The sequence below is a fragment of the Arvicanthis niloticus genome, chromosome 6, assembly GCF_011762505.2.
Source record: "Arvicanthis niloticus isolate mArvNil1 chromosome 6, mArvNil1.pat.X, whole genome shotgun sequence".
NCBI lineage: Eukaryota > Metazoa > Chordata > Mammalia > Rodentia > Muridae > Arvicanthis > Arvicanthis niloticus.
Genome location: NC_047663.1, coordinates 77515730 through 77530118, shown reverse-complemented (window position 1 = coordinate 77530118; position 14389 = coordinate 77515730). Strand labels below are relative to the sequence as shown.

General features: G+C 39.5%; 1 protein-coding gene and 1 long non-coding RNA gene across 2 annotated transcripts in view; one reads left to right on the top strand and one right to left on the bottom strand.

Moving 5' to 3' along the window:
• The window catches only part of Atp10b (ATPase phospholipid transporting 10B (putative)), a 281854-nt gene that overhangs the window by 22349 nt on the left and 245116 nt on the right, over nt 1-14389 (top strand). The window lies entirely within an intron of this gene.
• LOC143442832 (uncharacterized) overlaps nt 10760-14389 on the bottom strand; it is a 139080-nt gene continuing 135450 nt past the window's right edge. The window contains exon 7 of the long non-coding RNA XR_013111350.1: nt 10760-13776. This is a non-coding gene — a long non-coding RNA (uncharacterized LOC143442832). The remainder of the gene's footprint in view (nt 13777-14389) is intronic.

Below are 14389 nucleotides of genomic sequence, written 5' to 3'. Positions count from 1 at the left end.
AGCTACCTGCATGTACACAAAATATAACTTTTGCTAAACTTATAGGACAACAATGCCTGGACAATACTAAATACACTGGACTATTTTAAAAGAATATTAATACCTTCAGAAGTTCTTCCTTCACCTCCTCATGCAACATATACCCAGGTCTGACTTCATTCTCATTACTGGGGCTAGAACACCAAACACAAATAAGGGAAGTCTCAGGAAGTGGTGACTACCACAAATAAAATGAGACAAGATTGTCTAGTAAGATGTGGGAGGACTGGCCTAGGAGTCAGAGAAAGCCTTTCTCTGCCCGTCTTTTCTGGAAGGGAAGGGGATGAGAAAGTGCTTCAGACAGTGATCAAAGAAAACACAAAAGCCTTGAGAAAATCTTGTCACAGCCAGAAAGAGAACATGCAGAAGAAACCAGGCAAAAAGGAAAGAGAGGCAGGACTAGGCAAGAAATAAGCAGATGCCAAATCACCCAGGACCTCCTACACCATGCAGAAGGGCTGTATTTTAATATAGCCAGCTCCTGATTTCCAGATTTAGGAGCTAAAGTACAATGGGAAGGGGACTTAGTCTAGGTCACTGAAACACTCTATGGTTGAAGAAATTATGCATTTTCACTTCTGGACAGTTGTTCTGTTTCTTGCATCTGCCACAGCCATCAGTGTCCCTGTCACTCAACTGAGACCTTCAATGGAAGCTGACATGACTCTGTACTCTGTACTTGTTATTTTTCCCCTTTTCTCTGATGTAGGATGTCTCTCCTAATTACAGGGAATAGAATCCAATCATGTAACTATTTTATAAACAAAAGAAAACCTAGAAGTGGCTGAAGCCAGTTAAATCTACATCAGTCTTTTAAACATTGAAATGCTCACGGTTGCTCAGAAACAAGATCTAGTGGGTGGCTCTGGGCATCTGTTGTCTTCTGAGCTGTTTCTGCCACTGCTGCTTCCTTCCTACCTGCAATTTTCTGAACTCCTGCTTCTCCAGTTTGATTCACATCTGCTAGAGACTCTATAGCACAAGCATTTAAACTAAAAGGAGTTAGTCAGTGTCTGATGTATTTTTCCCAAGTATTTAAATTCTTGGTCAAATGAAGAGTTGGTCAGCCCCCCTCCATATTTACATACATATGTGCATACACATATGTATACATATATAGATACAAATATGCATATGCATGTACATGTATGTACATATATGTGTATGTATGTATATGTGTGCATATGCATGTACACATATATGTATGTATGTATGTGTATATATGTATATATGTATGTAAGTATATATATATGTATGTGTATATATGCATATATGTATACATATGTATGTGTTATATAGACACACATACCTGTACATATATATATCACTGTGTGTGCTCTATGCTGCATATGTAGAGATCAGAGGACACTGTTCAGAAGTAGTTTCTCTGTTTCCATTATATGGAATCCAGGAATCAAAGTTAGATTATCAGGTATGGAAGCAAGAGTCTTTATCGATTGAGCCATCTTCCCAACTCATAAAGAACTCTCACATTGCTGCAGAAGGGCACCTTCCTGAAAGTCTGGGTTGTGGTGCCTCTCTCAGGCATCAGAATACTTTGTCCTTTCCCTACCAGAGTCTTTACCATATTGCATCTCAGTTGCCTACACCTGTGTCTGAACCCCAGGAGTTCACAAGCATTCTGAAGTGAGCGTGTTATCAGGTAGGTTCAGAGCCTTGAACAGCACTTGGCACATGGCAAATATATGGTTAGTATTTAGTATGCAGACTACTCAATATGTGCAGTTTGTAATGGGTTACCATATCTTATGATATTATAATCATGTTACAGTAGTGTCAAAAAGAAATACCTTCAGCAGAAGCTATAGATAAGTCCACATCTTTTTCTGAGCCAATGACAATTGGTACTAGACCCTCTCTTGATGCTAGGCTCACAAGCAAGCTGCAGCTTCCAGTTAGCTCAGCTACAATCCCTCCCCCATCTCCCCAAAAATAGCCAGTGCTCACAGTGTACTGAGATGAATATATTGGAAGCATTTACAATCTATAAATTCTTTGTTATTATGTAGCTGTACACAGGCAGAGGATGATCATATTGAATTGAATTGAAGTCAACTTCATTACAATGTAGTATGATATGTGGTAAATACAACAGTTTTAACCTAGAGACCTGGCAAGAGGCTGGATTTGCTATAATGGTAAGAGAACTGACCAGCAGAATAAAGAAATAATAAGCAATCAATGGAGTCCTATTGTGAGTCCCTAATCTCAGATGAGTGATGGAGATGAATACAGTAAGATTAGCAAAATCATTAAAATAATGAGAATGTCCTCATGCTGGGAGCTGGGAGGTAACCAGGGGCTTTCTCTGCTTCCAGACTCCATGCCTTTCAGAAGCCTATGGCTTTCCTGCTGAGAACAAAGTGGGTGCTGCTCAAAGAAGGCTGGTCCTAAGGTCCTATAGGGATGAGATCTTTGTGAGAGAGAAAAGGGGGAACAAAGCCATCAGCAGTGTCAGCTGATCTCCTTTGGAGGCAGACAAGTATCCTCACAAGGAAGCATGGGGATATGTGCAGTCTAAGCATGAGATCATGTTTGGGTCTATGTTCTTCCACTTGCTAGTTCAATGGTTATAGACAAGGGGCTACTCACTAAGACACATATATGGTCTTCTCAGACTATTGCTTATTACCTTGTGTGAGGATTTCATTGTAGCAATAGGAAGACCTCTGCAGCATCCACTGTAGGACAACAGGAAGGAAAAGCCTACAGACATTCAAGCTACAAAACTGACAAAGTACATGACAGTGTACAAAACTGACAAAGGAGCATTTCTTGGGTGCTGTGACTTCTTTTGTATATAAAAAGCTAAAACTCGCAATAGGATGAACCAGAAATGATTGCAGATTCTAGCTCGGCTGCTGCATTTTCCAGGGTCATTGACTTAAAGTATATAGCAGACAAATTCCGAATTCCAACACAATGGCTTACTTCTCCCTGTGTGCAGTGTAGACTGGGAGGCCATGTGCTAACCTATACCCAAGCTTTCCCCCAAGGTCTCCAAGGCAGAGTACAAGATACAAAGGAAATACAGCATTGTTAAGCTCATTTGGCCTCTCACATGTCATATCTGGACCACTCATTTCTTTACTGGTCACAGGCCCTACCTAAATATAAGGGAGTTTGGGAAATTAATAAGTAACTACTAGCTGCACAACATTGGAGAGATTGCTCCAGCCCTTACCTCAGTTTCTTTGATTTTAAACTGAGATCAGTAGTCCTTACTATAGGACCTTTGCAAGAATGACACTGAATAATGCATGGGAAGAGTAGAGTATATTTACTGGAAGGTAGAAACTAGCCAGTATCGTTGTTTCTATGGAGACTAATCAATGCCAAGCAGGTTCTTTGGCTATGGGCAACTGAAATGAGTTTTAACCTAACTTCCAAAAATAATGAAATTTATTGGAAAGACGTGGGGTAACTTATGCAATGGAAGTGAAGAACAAATACTTTCATTGTGAAGGAGCAGAAACTAGGGTTCCATGGCAGAAACTACAGGAAATGATTTCATGTGGTGCCTTTGGCAGGCTAAGGCCTTGGTCTTCTTTTTGCCATTCCTTCTTGAAAACTGTGTTAAAGGGAAGGAATAGTTCTTGTAAAGGAAATTTGGGTAGAATTGCTAGAATAAAAGGGGGTAGACCCTATGTGGACTCCATTTCCTCTCCATATCCATTTCCTCTGTTACTTAGGAATGAGTCACATGCAAACCAAACAAGACCCAATTGCATTGGCATTATGGGAATAGTTAACTGATGTGATAAGCTGTGATACCCTCAGGGCCATGTGTTATAGCCTTCCTCTTTCCCCACTTCGCATGTTAGTCTCTCATCCCTGTACTACACTATTTTCATCAGAAGTCTTTCACCTTATACCTGAGAGTCCAGCCTTCAAGGAGGGAGGTGACTTTCCCAGCTATTAACTGAGGAGATCAGTGTTCATATAGTGGCTATGAACCACCTATGAGAAGAAACGATATTTTGGCTGAGAGTGAGAATTATGGGTTTGGAAGATTAAATAGGAAGTTCATGGTAGTTATTCAAATATTTGCTTCAGGAACAAATGGTTCAGCCATTTCTTCCTTTTCCAACAGAACCTTCTACATACTGGGGAAATCGACAAATAGTTGAACCTGATTTCTACAGTAGGTTAAGGAGTTCTTATTATCTCCTAATCATTGTGCTGTACAAATTCCACATCATTTAACCTCATAGCCAAAGGAAGTAGCTCTTTGTTTCCCTACGTTTTGATGATGAAGAATCTCTTCAGATAAAAATGAACTTGCCCAAAGCCATGCAGCTGGTAAGAGAACCGAGATCTCAGTCTGTATCATTTGGGTAATCTCCAAGATGCACCTGCTTCTACTGATTCCCAAGAGTGAAGTATGTAAGAAATTATACAGATATACAAAAAGGTTTAATTATGGAACTAAAAATAGACACATTACCATTTACATTTGTGAGATTTAAAAACTAGATGGTACTTTTATAGAAGTCATTTATTCTTTTAAGTACAAGGTAAAATTTTGGGCATTTTTTTTTTTTTTTTAGGAAAAAAAACTAGGGCAATTTTTGAGTCTCATTTTATTGTTAAATCCTCAGGCTATTCTTGGAATAGATTTTTCTATATGACCTTATAAAAAAACTTCTCTGTTCTTGACCTCAGGGTCCCCAGTGATACTCTTACTGTCACACACTCAACGACGAGAGCTTTTAAAAAATGTGTGAATAAAGCTAGGGCGGATGCTAATATTCCATGAAAATGGAGAAGCGTTAAGCATTTGAAGAGTTAAATAATGCATAGTTTAAAAATGTGATGATACAGAGTGGGAGAAAGGGATTCTGCTTATGATAGAAAACAAGAAGTATCCAAGCAAAGACTGAAAATAATAAACAATTTTGACATTTTCCTCTACTAGATAGCTATGGCATACTTGAGAGAATCACCTGTTCTTTCTACTGTATTCCATCCTTGGGACCTATTGCATGATCTAACACATTCACAACACGTTACCCAATAGCTTGGTATATTCGGAGAGACAGAAAGGGCAATGAAACAGCAAAGACATGATGACAGAGAAATGATACAAAGTCTGGTGTTGAAAGGTTCCCATATGGAAGGGACGCATATAGAGGCCTCAGGAATCTGTCATCAGCAATTAAGTATGGGGACTCTTTGTGTACTGATGTGCATGGGAGTTCACTTGTATTTGAATGGGTACATATAAATTGATGCTGTGAGTGAGTACACATGAATAGTAGTACTTGATTGAGAAGATATGTTGGAAAACAACTTTGCCTTGCCTAATATTGATAGTAACTATTAACAACCATTTTGAGAGGGCTTATCGTTAGCCGCATGGTAAAGTTGAAGGGGTCTTAAAGACTAGTCATGCCTTCTATCTTATAGACAAAGAATCTGAGGCTCAGAAAGAACAGCTTGTCCAGTGATCTGGAGCTTATTGAATCAGATGAAAGACCAGAACCTGGTATACTGCACTGAATTCTCTTAATTTGCTAGATCTGTTATCATCTTCCTCATGGTAAGCCTGAGCAGGTGGCTGATATGCAAGCTTAAAGGTATGCCAAATGTGGTCCTTTCTTGCCATCCATAGTGGATGGAGGAAGGGGCTTTGGTATACAGCCCTCATAGGTCAAATAGAGTTATTATTTGTTTTAGGAATAGCCTTCACAACTATCAGGGATCCAGGGACACAGAGCATATATTAGTCACTATTTTATTTTATTTTATTTTATTTTATTTTATTTTATTTTATTTTATTTTATTTTATTTTATTTTTGACACCAGGTCTCACTGTGTTAGCACTGGATGGCCAGGAACTCACTATGCAGACCAGGTTGGCTCTAAATGTTTTAATTAGACTGTTTCATCTCTAATACCAACATGAAAAACTACAATCATGATTATTCTCATTTGACAGAAGAACAAAATGATTTTGCAGCAGGATTGTGGCTGATATCGTGTCTCTTATAAATGCAGTATGAGGATTTGGTTCTGGGTTCATCTGTCTCAGTTCTTCAGCTCCATATACCTCTTGTAAAATAATTTTCCCAATGTTTCTTATTTTCCCACTTTCCATGTGTATGTATATGTATATATATATGCGCATATGTTCCCACCACTAGATTTAATATTATGTATTTATAAATATTATATGGTAAAAATAACTTGTTCAGCATGAAAAATATTAAATGTTCACTGTTAAGAATAAAAGCACTTTTAATAACTATATACTTTAATATCCATGCAAACATGTGCCATGAAGTAGAAACATACACACCAAATATCAATAATTATTATCACAGCATGATAAGTTTTACTTTCTTTTGTATTTGTCTATATTTTCTTAGATATCACTGATAAACACATATTGCTCATGTCATTGAAAATGGTCCAGAAATGATCTCTAAAAGGTTTCCACCTTTCAGGAGAAAAAAATAAAAGATAAAAGAAGATCCCTCCCACCCTACCTTTTTTCCTTATAAACTTGGTTCTAAATAGTGAGTGAATGACATGTCTTTCTTCCAATGAGAGGAGCATAACTGTGGATGTTCTAATGGCAGGGAAAAATCAATGGTGCAAATCACAGCATGCTTGTTAGTAATGTTGGCATTCAGTTTAGAATGAGGGCTTTTTTTTTTGTAAGAGTCACTCTAAACTAAAACAGAGAGAAGTGCTGCCCTAGAAGTGCTTTGTAGATGTGTATATTACTCCAGTACCACCGCCCCATGCCTTTCACCTCCTGTCATTTCTCCCCTTCCTCTTCTATGCTTAGTACCCATGTACATTTAGCCAAATAAGATGTGATTAGAAAGAGAAGTTTTATAAATCTCCCTTAACAATCTTTACATTCATGCATTTCATTGTAAATCAGTTCAAGTGAAGAGTTATGCTTTCTTTCTCAAGAAGTGCCTAGAAAGGAGGATTTATCCTCCTCTATCTACAGCGGAAATGTCTGCTTTGTGGGATGAAGAGATGCATCAGCAGTTGAAAATGCTTACTGGTCCTGTAGAGGACCTGAGTTCAAATCCTGACACCCACTTTGGGCTCTTTACAGCTCCCTGTAACATCGCCAAGGAATCTTCTGGCTTCTGCAAACTCTCTCTCTCTCTTTCTCTCTCTCTCTCTCTCTCTCTCTCTCTCTCTCTCTCTCCCTCTCCCTCTCCCTCTCCCTCTCCCTCTCCCTCTCCCTCTCCCTCTCCCTCTCCCTCTCCCTCTCCCTCTCCCTCTCTCTCTCTCTCTCTCTCTCTCTCTCTCTCTCTCCCTCCCTCCCTCCCTCCCTCCCTGTCTCTGTCTCTGTCTCTGTCTCTCTCTCTCTCTCTCTCTCTCTCTCTCTCTCTCTCTCTCACACACACACACAATTTAAAAATAAAAGAAATCTTTAAAAATGTCTGTTTTGTTCAATGTTGGGTTGAATGCTAGGGATTTATAATGAGAATACCATCAAAGTCTAGACCTCTCCGGCCAACCAGTAAATGTGAAGCCTGGGGAAGTCTGGGGAATGATATGCTGGAATTGGTCACCAGAAGGGGTTAAGGAGATGAGGCAGGAGAAAAATGAGTGCCTCAAAGTGTTGTATTAATAGCAAGCCAGCGTGGCTAGAGTCATGAGAGAGAAGCCTGAGAATGCAGCTAGAGTGAAGGCAGGGACATTCATGTGAATTCATGAGAATGGTAGAAAGAATTTGAGGTTTATTCTCATTGTAACAAGAAAGGTTAACTTTAATCACAATCTCATCTGTTAAAGATTTTTAGCATCAAAGACACATAAATGAAGAAAATGCCAGTTTTCTAACCAAGATAAGTATAGCTCTAAACTTATCCTCTATCTTATGGTACCTTGCCTTGGATGGAAATTATATGAACTCCTTTATATTAAAGAATGCATTTATTAAATGTCTGCCAGGATCCAAGAGCAAAATTCTAATTTACCTCTACTAAACATGCACTATTTCTATTTTTCAAATCATTTACATTAACTGGGAGGTTAAATAACTTCCCAAAATGTACACAACTTTGGAGTAGACAAAGTAAATTAATAAGGCCAGAGAAAATGTCTCTATCCAAATTTCTCTATAACGTTTTGCTACAAGGGTGTTGAAAACCTGTTTTCTAACCTCCATAAATGGTGTCGGCTTTTACAAGAAAAATAGGTCATTCTATGGAAGGAGAAGGTAATGGAGAAAATAATTGGAGATAAAGGCCACATGCTAATGGAATTCTAGGGCCAGTGACAGAGTGCCCATAATGGTCACCCAGATATTACTACTCCACCCAGCAGAGGAACAGAAGGAATATGTTATGGATATCTGACACTGCTTACCACAGAATCTAGACAACAAAAACTAAGACTCAGCAAGCACAGGGACAGAGCTATCTAGTCATACATAAAAGGCCTTCAGGAGTTAAAATCAGAATAATTTGACCCAGCAATTCCTTAATTCAGCTTCTTCAGGTATGCTCAAAAGATCTGAAAAGGAACATTCAAAGGGCAAATAAAATTGTAAATGAAGGGCCTTAGAGGGCCCATTAATAATCATGGAAAAATAGATAAAAGCAACCCAACATGGCCATGAAATGATGGATGAATAACTCTGTGCATGTATTTAAAAAACAAAACACAACCACCACCACAAAAAAAAAAAAAAAAAAAAAAAAAAAGGACAGGAATTTTTGATACATGATGCAATGCAAAGAATCCACAAAAACATCATTAATGAAAAAGCCAGGTATGTCATCCATGGAAGATTCCACATATATGCAAATGCAGTTCAGCCAAGCTGAAAGAGACAGGAAAGCCAGTGAACTGTTGCTAGGGCCCAGGGCAGGTTGTGGTAGTGAGTGACTGCTTATTGGCCTGGCATATTTCCCTTTTTGTGATGATAAAAATCCTGGGATGGTACCAAGCAGTCGGCCACATGTTGTGAATATGCAAATACCACGGTGCAATTTTAAATGATTAACTTTATGCTGTATGAATTTTACAGATTTCACTGGCAGCATGAAAAGCACCCAAACCCTGGGTGGAGGAGGAGAATCTTAATATTTATTAAGATAATCTTCATCTCTCTCTCTCTCTCCCCTCTCTCCTTCTATCTCCTCTTTCTCCCTCTCTATCTCCTCTCTCCCCTCTTTCTTTATATAAGATAGGACCAAAAATTACAAGATTCTGTTTATTACATTTTTTAAATTTTTTGACAGTTTTTGACATTTACAAAGTGAGCCTCCGTTTCTTTCACCCAAATCTCCCTCTCCCTTGCCCCTCCTCCTTCCACTGGAGCGTTCATCCCAACAAATCTCCTCTCAACTTCCATGTTACTTCTTTCTGTATAATCCATCCGGTTAATTAATTTCTTGCCTGATCATGGACAGGAGGCTATTAGGTGGAGCAAGAACAACTTCTTAGCTGTACCACCACTTAAGAAAATGATACCCTTCTCTATAACCATTAATTGCCAAAAGTCCCTCTTGGAGGTGTGGGGACTCATGGGCCCCTCCCACTCCTATGATCAAATGTCAAGAAGCCCAATTTTGTGTGGACTGTCATAGTGCAGTGAGTTCATGTATGAAGTGGCTATGTAGTATCTCAAAGACATCCTTTCCTTACACATCTTCCCATCCTCTGGCACTCAGATTCTTTCTGTTCCCTCTTCTGAGATTGTCCCTAAGCCTTGGATCCCCTTCCTTTGATCTCTTTTACTCACTATCATAATTACCTGCCCCTCCATCATGATAAGCCAAATAGTACCAAACCTCTGCCGGCATCGGATCTATGTTCTACTTGCAAATGAAATATATGCTTATCAAATAACAAGAGTATGAATCTGAAGATGTGGTAACTCTCTCAAGGTATGCCATGTTGGCCCAGGAAGTCAATGAAGCGACAATTGAGGAATCTTCTGAAGAATTTTTAGGGACACGAGAAGGCACTGAGAGGGAGCAGCACTGTGGAACTGCCACACTTTCACTCTACAGAGGTCAGGATATGAGAAAAGTTTTTGAGGTAGAACTGTTGATGATAGTGCCAAAGAAATAGACCCTGTTCTCTGATGGGTCATGGTACACAGCACATATAGTATGTTCTAAGTCTTGAAATCTATGGGAATTTCTAAAAATGCCACTCAGGTTAAATTGGTGGAACTTATACAAGAGATAATGCATCTAGTTGATCGATCAGCTGTTTGATATAGAAAAGGAAGAATTGGGATCTGTGCTGCTCCTTCTGAGACCTCCTATGTGAACTTCACCGCCTGCAGATGGTCCACAGGTGACTCCTGCAAACATCAATTCTTACCCTAGAGAGTTAGGGACTTTTACAGAGAACACTTTGGCTCTCTAATTCAGACTGCCCAATCAGTACTTTCAACCTTTAGAATTTATAGGTGTGGAGCATCTATTTAGCAAGGAAGACTGGAGAGTTAGCCAGGTTAGTGTGCTGGCTGGGAGCACTCTGGAGTAGCCTGCTACCTGTGAACTACCATGCCCACAGTAGTTCACAAGACCTCAATAGCTGTTGACCTCTCTGCTTCTCTGTTGGGAAAAGTAAATAAAAAATGAATATCCTCTAGGTGGCTTATCCCCACCTTGTCTTCTTCCCATAGATAACTTGGATACTTGTAACAGTAGTAACATGTTTATTTATTTGAACTCGGGGGTGGAGGGGTGGGGTGGGTAGAGGGAGGGAGAGAGAGAGAATCTGACATTTGTTCAAGCTAAAGACAATATGTGATTGCTCATGAATGTCACAATATGTAATTGTACCTGAAATCTCATGAATATTAATTCACATAATCCTTAAACATTTATAAGTGAGAAAGCAAATTATATCCAGGGATGGAGAGATGCTCAGTGGTTATACAGGGATGAGGAGATGCTCTGTGGATAAGAACACACGCTGTTCTTACATGGGCCCTAAATTTGGTTCCAAGAACTCACATCGGGCAGCTAACAATGACCTGCATCTCCAGATTCAGAGAATTAAACATCTTCTGAGCTCCACAGGCATCTGTCCCCATATACACATACTGCCACCCAGACACACATGTACATAATTTTAAAATTAAAATCCTGAAAAATGTTTATAATCTAACAAAACCAATTGTGGGAGAGGAATGGGATGCTTCCCAGCTTACTGTTTACTCTCCCCACCTTTTGAATTCTCCGTGGTTGTATACAGGTGGTTATAGCTAATATCCCATTGTCCCGAGAGAAAGGTCTTCCCAAGCTCAAGTAGATTCCTTATTTGCTGGCCAGATGAAATACTGTCACCAGTGGGCAGAGCCTAAGGTAGCTCTTAGAACAGCTACCAAAATAAGTATAATTCAGAGATGCTTCTTGGCCATGGGAGAATCCTGTTGGTTACTCATTAACTTTTCAATAATAATACATTCCCCTTATCTGTTAAGTGAGGTGTGACTGCTCATGTGTTTATGGTTACTACCTAAGTGCCTGTGGACCAAGGTCCATGATAAGCTCACACTTGTGATTGGTGCAGTACCTTCATGCAGAGGCAGAAAGAGACACTTATCAAGAGTGTAGCACTTACAGGAGGGCCTCATATCGACCTGACCTTCTACATTAGACCTCAACACAACAGGCTAAAGGTTAAAATAGAGTCACTCATGATAATGTTATGTGTCACTGAAACGAAGTGATTATCTAAGCTTCTGAGAAATCAGAAAGAATTCAGAGCTGATTAATAGTTTCCCATGCTTTAATCCTCAACAAAACACATAAATAACAACCTGATTTTTAACTGTTGCTCATTCTTCTTTTGCTCTATTGCTCCATTCCCACTGTATAAGAAAAATAACTTGAAAGCGACAAATTGGTTTTTTGTTCTTTGTTTCTGCTCTTTTTAACCTTCTTGTTTTGTTTTCCATGAGCAAGGAGGACACATGTCACTGTCAGAGAAGTAATTGGAGCAAATTAGGTAAGAACTCAGGAGTGCCACTTGGGTCCTTATTCAGTCCAATGGCTCAGATGACTATGCTCTGAAGGGCTATGTGTCCAAGTCTTAATCCTCAGTGTGGTACTATTAGAAGATTCTCTGGACCTTTGGGAGGTGGGGCTTTCGTAGTAGGCGAGGTTTACCTCACTGATGCACACCTTTGTAAAGGATTGTCCTACTCCGGTTTCTTTCTCTTTTTTTACTTCTCGGTTTGTGATATAAGTGGTTTTCTCTGCTACACATTCTTGCGTATCATTTTTGCCAGAGAACAAGAGACTAAGATTACCTAACCTGACCTTGGAACCTGCAGACTATGAACCAGAATCTTCTGTCTACATAATTTCTTCTAGTGTTTCATTATATGACAGAAGCCAAAGTGTTTACTCCGGAGTGAAATTGACTGAGTAGAGTCAAATCAGGAGAATTTGACTGAGAAGAGACGTGTGTGTGTGTGTGTGTGTGTGTGTGTGTGTGTGTTATTGTATGTTTGTCTCATAAGTTTTTAACAGAGTATTTTTATTTTGTGTACATACGTGTTTGCCTGCCTGTTTTTATATATATCACATACATGCCTGAAACCCACAGAGGCCAGAAGAAGGAGCTAGGCCCCTGGAACTGGAGTTACAGGTAGTTATGAGCTGCCATGAAGGTGCTGAAAACTGAACCTGGGTCCTCTGCCAGAGTAGAATGTGCTCTTAAGCACTAAGCCATCTTCTCCATCTTTTCTCTAATAAACATTTTAAAAATAAATGAAATTAGGTCATGAATCAACTAGTGTATTCAAATATGTTTTCTTTCCTTCTTTTTTTTTAATTACTTTTAGTTTCTCATTTCATTCTTCCTCCCCATGTCTTCAAAAGTATATCTCCCACCTGGCAGACCTCCTCACTCCCTGGGGCCTCAAATCTCTAGAGAGTTAAGCACTTCTCCCACTGAGGCCAGACCACCTATGGGGTTACCCTCCTCCTCAGCTTATTCCAGCCTTTCCTGAATTCAACTACAAGAGTCCCCAACTTCAGTCTAATGATTGGGTGTAAGTATCTGCATCTGTCTCAGTCAGCTGCTTGGGCCTCTCGGAGGACAGCCATGCTAGACCCCTGTCTGTAAGCACACCATAGCATCAGTAATAATGTCAGGCCTTGGAGTGTCCCCTTGAGATGGATCCCAAGTTGGGCCAGTCACTGAACTTACCTTTTCCCTCAGTTTCTTCTCCATTTTTGCCCCTACAGTTCTTTCAGACAGGAACAATTCTGGGTCAGAGTTTTGACTATGGGATGGCAACCCCATCCTTCCACTTGATGTCCTATCTTTCTACTGGAGGTGAATTCAAATGTGTTTTCTAATTTTCCAACTCATGATCCATATATTGATTAGTTTTCCTCTATGAGATGGCTCTTACTTTCAACGATTTGGGGTATTTTGTTACCCAGGAATAAATTTTCTCTAAGAAAGAAAGAATAAATGCTTTGTTTTCATTACTAGAGAATGTTCCAGGAAAGATTTTCTCCTCCTCCTCCTCCTCCTCTTCCTCTTCTTCCTCCTCCTCCTCATCCTCATCTTCCTCATCCTCCTCCTCCTTCTTCTTCAAGTTCAAATAGAGACAAGTGCACTTTGTGCTCTAGGAGAATTCTCTGACAATCTTCTTTGTGATCCTGTCTCATTCCCTACAATGCATTCCAGCCTAGGGACATTCTTCTGAATTAACGGTCACCTGGAGACTTGCTTTGGATAATGCATGTATAACACCTGCAAAGAAAAGGCCAGCATTAGACAACTCAATCTTTCAATTTCTTCCCTAGGTCAGAAGCCAACAGTAGGGTATAGATATTAAAACCCAGCACTGATAGCATCCTGTTCTTGTTCCATGGCTTTTGTAATTTAAAGTGTAATTCATCTTCTCTGGATTTATAAGGCTCTGTGTAGTGTGTGCTTATATGGGCTTTGACTTCTAATTGATATATTCTTTTAATAATACTTCTTTCTACCTAACATATACATGTGCATAGATGTGTGCACATATACAAACAAGTACACATACTTACAATGTATGTTCTAGAAAGTATTATTGTCACTCTAAATGATCCAAATGCCCCCAGAGCACACATTCCATACCATCTCCAAATTTAGCTGCAGTGTAAATTTCCTTGGGACACCTTTCTTCCAAGGTATCCATACCCTATTGAATTAGTTTGAGACTTCAATCAAATGCACTATCAACCCCTACCTTTAGCAAATCCCAAATCTAAATTTTGATTCCAGTTTCTCTGTGCAACCCCATCCTTTTGTCTTAACCCCTCTGCACTTTGCCTCTTTGCTCTTAGATGTGTGCAAGTTAATTGTGCACATGTCTACCTTGGCC